The following is an 8458-nucleotide window of genomic DNA, read 5'->3' as shown; positions in this document are numbered from 1 at the left end:
TGAGTCTGTCTCCTTTGGAGAATTTCTCTTTTGCTCATCATTTTCATTTTCCTCCTTTGATCCTAGAACCAGATTGTGACCTGTCTTCCTGTAAGTTTCAGTGTTTACTCTGATCCTGGCACTGTACCAAGTGCTTAATGAAAATTGTCTCATATACACCTCACAACTCTATAGACAGGTATTATTGCCATCTTCATTTCATAGACAACAAACTGAAACTGGTAATTAGGCAACTTGCCCAAGATCACACCATGAGTTAGGTTAGCCGGGGCTAGAATCTTGGTCTAATTTTGTCTGTGCTTTAACCACTATGCGTATGGCTGCTTTTGACTGAGCTGCATACACGTCATTCCCACCAGAGAGGACAGAGAGGTTAGCATTCTCCTTTACTTAGTTCCTTGGTTTTACTGTCGTTATCTAGGAAAGGCCTCAGTACTCCATTGGCCTTTCTAATTACTGCTCTAAAGTGGAGCTCAATACCAACTATATCAAATACACCATATTTCACAGATGATCACTTCTCCAATATTTAACTGACTTATAGCTAACAACCTCATAAAGCAAGTCAAGGTACCTAAGCATATATTTTGTAATCTGTCTATGTTACAAGTTTCTCTAGAAAGTTGAAATTCTCAAAGAGAGATATGCTGTGGGTATGTAACTGAGCTTTAAAAGTTGTTTTTTGGTGGGGTTTTTTTGAGGAAGATTAGCCCTGACCTAAAATCTGCCACCAATCCTCCTCTTTTGGCTGAGGAAGACTGGCCCTGAGCTAATATTCATGCCAATCTCCCTCTACTTTATATGTGGGACGCCTGCCACAGCATGGCTTGACAAGCGGTGTGTAGGTCCACACCCGGCATCCGAACCAGCGAACCCCGGGCCGCCAAAGCAAAATGTGCGAATCTAACCTCTGTGCCACCAGGCCAGCCCCTGAGCTTTAAAAGTCTTGAAAATTAAAATCATTATGGCCACGATCTAAGGCTATGATTGTTTAAATTTAAGCTAATTAAAATTTTACAAAATTAAAAGTTCGATTTCTCAGTTATACTAGCCATATTTCAAGTGCTCAATAGCCACATGTAGCTAGTGGCTACAATATGGGCAGCACAGATATAGAATATTTCCATCATTGCAGAAAGTTCTATTGGAAAACTCTGGGTCTAAGACATACACTTTAGGGTCTTGACAATCGTTTCAGAAAATTGAGATTCTGTATTGTGTTTCTATAATTTCTTGTTCAATTTATAAAATAACTTTTTTACAATAGGAATGCATTTTAGTATGTTTCTAATTTTAGGACAATCTGGACAGTCTTATTTTAATTGAGCTAATTAGAATTTAATCAATGAGATCATAGTCAGCAGAACAGTTAGCACAAAGTTGGTTTATTAATTAGAATTAGCAGCATGCAAATAGCCCCAAAATAATAGTGGTTTAAATGAAATAGCTGTTCATTTCTCTCTCATGTAAAGAAGTCTGGACATGGGAACTTAGGCAGATGGGCCCTCCTCTGTAGGGTCAGAAACCCAGGTCCTCTACCTTTGCACTGTGTCTCTAGAGTTCTGTCCTTGTCTGCATTGTCCAAGATGACTCTCCATTCACCCACATTCCAGACCCCATGAAGGAGAAAGGGGAGAAGGAGGGCATAACCTTTCCCTTTGAGAATATTTTCACAAGTTTACGAATTCATTCTGCTCACATCCTCTTGGCCGTACTGTGTATTATGTACCTCACTGCCCATATCCTAGATGTTCTCATACCCAGCTAAGAATCCCGCCGCTGTGAAAGAAGGGTGAGTAGATGCTGGTGCAACAGAAGTCTCTTCGCAACTGATGAAGAAAACTTCCTCTGGAAAACAGTTTTCTGCTTTACTTTTAATTCTCTAACTTTAAAGAGTCTACAAATATAACCTTTTACTTCAGGCATTCAAACCCTCAAAATTATGTCAGTAGTCTGAAACTATTAACCTACCAGCGTTTCAATCTTTTAGGAAAATTCTTTGCTTTTTTTTTATTAAAGAGCAATAGATGGAAACTCAATGTGATGCTAAGAAACAGAATAGAGATTAAATGAACCCAAATTTTATAGTGACTGGTATGCAAATATTTCTATCATACTTTCTTATCTTTCTAAACAAGATGTTCAGAAGCCAGCTCAGTGTTTTGTATTCCCGAAGCACATGTATCAGCAGTCTTCACCATTTCAAGGGCGCTGTTACTAAATATTTCCAATTTCTGACTTCAGCTGAATTTCAATCAAGGCTGAATTAATGAATTTGGGGTTTGTGTTTTTCTTTTAGTTCTACAATCATCCATTCTTCTGTGTGCTAGAACCGGGCCCAGATCCCTGTCTAAGAGCATCCAGAGGATCTCTCTGCGGACTATCCTCCCCTCACACACGACTGGCTGAGGGAGATGACAGTCTGTCTGGATGGAGATCCTCAGTGAGTTTCTCTGGTTCCTCACTGCCCTACAGGCAAAGGGCAGCATCAAATAGCTTCACTTATCCAAGGGTGTAACCTAGAATTCATTGCCATTCAAGAAGTAATAGGTGTGAAGAACTTCTTCACTGCACCGGACACACTAAAAACTTATCCTCACATTAAATCAAACCGTCAGACACGTGCGCGCTGTGTTTTTCCCCTCACAGAACTAATTTCACCGATGCAAGCTTTGGCATTGCGCCATAGTCAGATATTAAAATATATTGTAAAGAATTTCCCTATGAAACTTCTTATTGTAGTTACAGTAAAGATGTTAAGGGGAGGAGTGTCAAAACATTATTCACCGACTTACCCTATGATTCATAAAAAATTATTATTGTCCCCTCATAAAGAGCCGTAGGTGGCATCCAGGGTGGCTTGACTTCAGCCGCTCTTACACCTGGGCCACAGGGCGATTGTCCGGATAACGACTTCAGTACCCCCTACAGAACATGCGTTTGGGAATCACAGCATTTGCCCTTGGAGTAAAACCCAGACCACGGCTACCTAAGCAAACATTTGAAATTACCTCTGTGGAAAGAGCTCCCAGTCGTGTTTCGAGGACAGAGGAGAGAAGCAGATCAGGACCCGAACTAAACAAGAGGCTCAGGCCCATGAAAGAGAAGGCGAAGAGCAGCTCAGCGCAGACCCCTCCCCTGCCAGAGCCTCTGGCCGTGGGGGTCGCAGGAGCCCCAGCCCGCCTCCCTGCCTCTGCCAGCAGCCAAAGGAAAGCTGCTTTTGACAACAACTGTCGGCCTGAAAAAGTTTTCCCCAATCCTTATTGTTGGCCACTTGGAAGAGAAATAGGAGCTGGGTTGGTTTTTGCTTTTTAGCAACTGCTAAATCTGCAGGCTGAAGGTCAACCTGTATAACGAAGAGAACAGAATTTGGATTCAGACTCACACGTAAGAGGAGAAAAGGAATAATAATAATAGTATAGAGGCTGCCTTCTAGAGATGGGAGGGCTAAATGGGGCAACACGCACAGGGCCTTTGCCGGACACATGGAAACCCTGGGCAAAGGATTGTTATTAATTACAAGGTTTAAGTATACCTTTAGTATCAGCCAAAATGAACCAGACTTAATGCGTCATTTAAAGGGTCAAGACATCCAGTCTAGCAAATCAGAGGCAGGAAGGAGGGTGGGGGGAACGGAGACAGAAAGCAAAGAAGGAAATAAGGAAACAAAATCCGGAGCCTAAATTTAAAGTTAAAAGATCATCTTGTAAGGTCTGGCATTTGCCTCGTTGTGAGTTAGTCTAAAGTTACACTATACATCTGCACTAAATTCAGTCCAAAAATTAGATATTTTAAACCAGTGCTTCCCAATCAAAGGACAGAAAACTCCTAAAGAGCTTAGGGAATTATGGAAATGGGTGCCCGAATCCATAGACACAGGTACTGTCGCTTTTATCTTTGTGTAGCATCAGTAAAAGATGCTGCCGATGATTTTATTCATATTCAAATACACATACATAAATAGCAACCAAAAACAAATTTTTAAAAATTATTACCAAATTCTTAGAGGCTTCTTGTCATTATATCCTCAAGCAAAAGATATGTTATGTGGGAAAAGTGATAAGTAGATCAGGGTACAAGATATCCCTGCAAAAGATTCTACTTTGATTTCCAGTAAATGGCAGGCTAGGTTTTTAGATCAACCCTTCCACTGAAAATAACAAAGGAATGTAATTATCATTTTTATGGACTTTCTTAATGGGCTTTTTTTTTAGCAATAGGGACACAGAAATGAATAGATTGTGATCCCCAGGTTCAAAGAATTCATAAAGAACACACCAAGTGAAAACTATCATACAGTTACAGAGGTGACACAGGAGAGTAAGGTGGGGTGAGTTTCACCTGAGAAGGCTTTTTGAAAGAACTGGATGCTGAGCTGCTCTTGAAGGATGTGAACGGCCGGCCGGCACAAGGCGGGGAGCATTCCTGGGGGGAAGCTCAGGCGACTTTCCAGAGGAAAGAATTCATCTTGTGTGTGGACAGCAAGTGAATTGACTTGGCTAGAGCAGAAGGACCCTGTAAGGATGTAAAAATCCGGGTTCCTTGTTGACAAGGATCCGAGCTCGCACTTCCGGAGATCCCGAAAGAGGACCCAGCGCAGGACATTTTCTGAGTAGATAATAAATAAATTCTTGTGAATTTATTCTATTTTAATAAGAAATGAAGCTGAAGAGACACGAGGGTGTTGGAGGGGTGAATCACCATGTAGGGGAACATTGTTGACTATCAATTCTGAGAAACTGGGAACCAAAACTAAACTGAAATATCTGAACAAACCCTTCCTGGTTTCCTGTTTAGTTTGGTCTGTCAAGTAAAGGCCAGGAGATACACAGAGAAATTCCCCCAAGATTCTGAATCAGAAAGGTACGAGAGACTTCAGTGCAGATACCCCTCTCTCCTGGGCCTGCTAAACAGCTCGCCGTCTCTCCTTTCAGGAGCTTCTCTCCTGTATGACAGACGAGGGTGAGGGCAGCACATCCACTATGCGGACCGGCTTGAGGAGCGTCTCTTCTTTTCCTTTATTAAATCTGGGGACTATTTCTTTTTTTTTTTTTTTAAGATTTTATTTTTTCCTTTTTCTCCCCAAAGCCCCCTGGTACATAGTTGTGTATTCTTCGTTGTGGGTTCTTCTAGTTGTGGCATGTGGGACGCTGCCTCAGCGTGGTCTGATGAGCAGTGCCATGTCCACGCCCAGGATTCGAACTAACGAAACACTGGGCCGCCTGCAGCGGAGCGCGCGAACTTAACCACTCGGCCACGGGGCCAGCCCCCTGGGGACTATTTCTTGAGCAATTGACTCCTGGTCATAAAGTAATCAGCAATGTATTTATCACTAATCTTTAGGTTAAACTTGGAAATATTTAGATTTTTTTGTCATCTATCTCTGTTGCTCTGCATAAAATAAGATTTTCGAAGAAAGTTTCAAACTCATAAGCTAATAACCTAATGAATGACAACAATTGCTTTAATTTTAGAAGCCCGTCTTTTTTTTTGGTCTGCTTTTTCTCCCCAAAGCCCCCGGGTACATAGTTGTATATTTTTAGTTGTGGGTCCTTCTAGTTGTGCTATGTGGGACGCTGCCTCAGCGTGGCCTGATGAGCGGTGCGATGTCCGTGCCCAGGATCCAAACTGGCGCAAACTTAAGCACTTGGCCATGGGGCTGGCCCCTACAAGTCCGATTTGATCCTTGCTTTCCTGAAAAACTTCACAGTTCCTAAGAATATCGGTTTAAACCCTCAGCCTACAGTGTTGGAATCCCACAGCACCATTAGCTTCATGGCTACAGAAAGCCTTTGTCTAGCTCTTTCCTTTCGACAGAGAGGCAGAACTTCTGTGTTGTCATATAAAATGGAAACATCCCAGAAAAATCAGCCCTGAGGTTACCCAAATTGCTAGTTTAGCTTTAAGATTCAACTCTTTTCCCTCAAATATACTCCAGGGTACAATGAATTGTTATGGGGTTTTCCATCCTAAGGAAAATTTCAGAGCTGCAGATTAAAAACCTCCATTGAAACAAATGCATTATGTCACTTGAAATAAGAGCATCTGTAAATACTTCACAAAATAGTTTTCTTTGTTCAGCAGAGGAAGGCCAGATGATGCAATATGGAGCCCAGCTGCGCTTTCCTCCCCTGCTAATTCAGCTTCTTTTAGTGCCGTTTGAAAGACTCCTGACCACTTACTGTGCAATTCTGATGATGTGCTTAAACTCACTTCTTCATCGCATCCCTTTGAGGAAGGGGGAAAGAATTGGATGAGGATACGTGTGTGTCCACAAAGCAACAGCAACATGGTTATTTTTCTCCTGGGCATTATTTTTTAAACACAAACGGTGCCAAAGGAAGAGGGAAATCATCAGAACCTTGGGGAATTCAGAATGAAGGAAATCCTTCCACAGGATGAAGCTATGCATCCCATAGAAAGCACATAAACAGCCTTATAAGCTCGACACGAGCTTGATTTCTCTGAAGTTTTACATTTTCCCAGCTTTTAAAACCATTCGTCGTTTTATTGTGCCAAAATAGATGAGTCAATAAGTTGGCTGCCTGCTTTTAGGAGGATCAAAGACAAGCAGAGAAAAATCCCCTAAGTAAAACCTTACAGAAATATTTTTAGTTGATTTAAACGTATTCTTAGCACTTAGAATTAATAGTATTATCGGGGCCAAATGTTAAACAATAAATAATGGAAATCAGAGTGTGGAGCTAAAACAGCTGCTTAATCAGCCATTTAATGGAAGGGGGGAAAGTGGTCCAATTAATTGTTTTGTGTTGTGAGGACAAACAAGTGTCCGATAAGATTTTTAACTTTTCGGCTTGGTATGGGTGTAATGTGTATACATTGCCATTGTCTAGTCTTCCATTGGTTTGAATCCAGAAGACTGCAGTTTTCCTTATTTTCTATAACTTTGCCCTGCTATAATGAAAACTTAAAGAAATAGGACTCGCGGCTTGGAAATCTCTTATTTGGACCTCCAACGGCCTCACGTTATACTGCCGTGGTCGGGACGGGCGCTGGCCTCTCAGCAGCAGTCGTGGATCTTTCCCTCCATGCACGCTCTCTGACCTGTGCCCCATCATGAACGGGGGTGCAGCAACACGAAACCCAAAAAGTGAACCGCTCCTTGACCCAAAGAGCCGGGTGGGGTTTCGTTTGTTTGTTTTGTTTCCGTTTTCCAAACCTGGACACAGCCCACGGTGCAGCAATGGAAAAAGTGGACAGAACTCTCTGATCTGGCCCACAACTTGCCTGCCTGTCACATCACCCCTGTGTCCCTCCGGTTCGTGAAGACCACTGGGATGTTTCGATTTCTCAGACGTAGAAAGAACTTCAAAGCATGAATTCTTTTCGTGGGGACATAGCCTATAAACTTCTGTGTTTCATAACCGTAAGCAATAGAAAAAATGGAATCATTGGAGGACACACTTAACATTCTTTGGACTCCAGTCATAACACCCAGCTTACATAATTCTGTAACTACAACGATACGGTAGACTTTTTGCTTTAAGCAATTCATGACAGGTACTTTAAATAGATATCTAGTCTAATGTGTTGTGAAGAGGAATACTGCCCGCAGCTCCTTGATTCCTTAAATGAATCAGCACAGGGAAAGCGTCTCACCTTGTACCTGCCCACATTAGACCCTCAGACTTTCTCTTTCCAGATGAGCTCTGGCTCCACATAGGCTGTGAAAGGCTTCCAGTTAACTTTCCACTCATTGTAAACAGACCTTGATCCTGCACCTGCCCCAAATCCACTTACGTCATCCCACTGGTGTTTCTCAATATCAGTCCCCAGACAACCTCCATCTCAAAAAGGTGGCAGGGTGAGCGTTCAAAATGCAGATTTCTGGATCTGCCCCAGACTTACTGAATCCAAAGTTCTGGGAAAGGGCCTAAGATCCCACCTTTTTATCAAGCTCCCGAGATAACTACTAAAGCTGGAGAATCCCCGATACAGGGCTTCACGTCCTATCCTTCTACTAATTTAGACCCTGGAAAGAGAACTTTTGCTCTCTATCAACAAAGCCTGTTGCAAAAATGATCTCATTGTCGCTTCTTAAAGTTATACCCTCTGTCTTTACGCATGGCTGACTCAAGGGCCGTCCAAAGGGTTTGTGTGAGTGTCTTTCGTGCTACTGAAGTTAACATCCTGCTCACTCTAGAAAGCTTTGTGTTTTGTACAAGGACCCCATGCCATTCATTCGTGATTTCATATAGTTTCAGGGGGAAAAAAATTGATCTGCTGATGGATTTATCTGCTTCCTGTTGTCAGAAAATGAAAAAATATATAACTCCGTGCTTCTTTTGTAGCTTTAGCAACTGGAAATCTTGGAGCAATTTTCTTGCCCAAGTGTGGCAATCTGTTCAACTCTGTGGTCTAAATATATTTACTCTTCTTCCTCTTGGTGGGTGAACACTTGTTTTGTTTTACATTTAAATGACATCTTGTACTGTTG

The sequence above is a fragment of the Equus asinus genome, chromosome 4 (genome assembly GCF_041296235.1).
Source record: "Equus asinus isolate D_3611 breed Donkey chromosome 4, EquAss-T2T_v2, whole genome shotgun sequence".
Classification (NCBI taxonomy): Eukaryota; Metazoa; Chordata; class Mammalia; order Perissodactyla; family Equidae; genus Equus; species Equus asinus.
The sequence above is the reverse complement of the archived record's forward strand: the minus strand, read 5'-3'. Positions refer to the sequence as shown.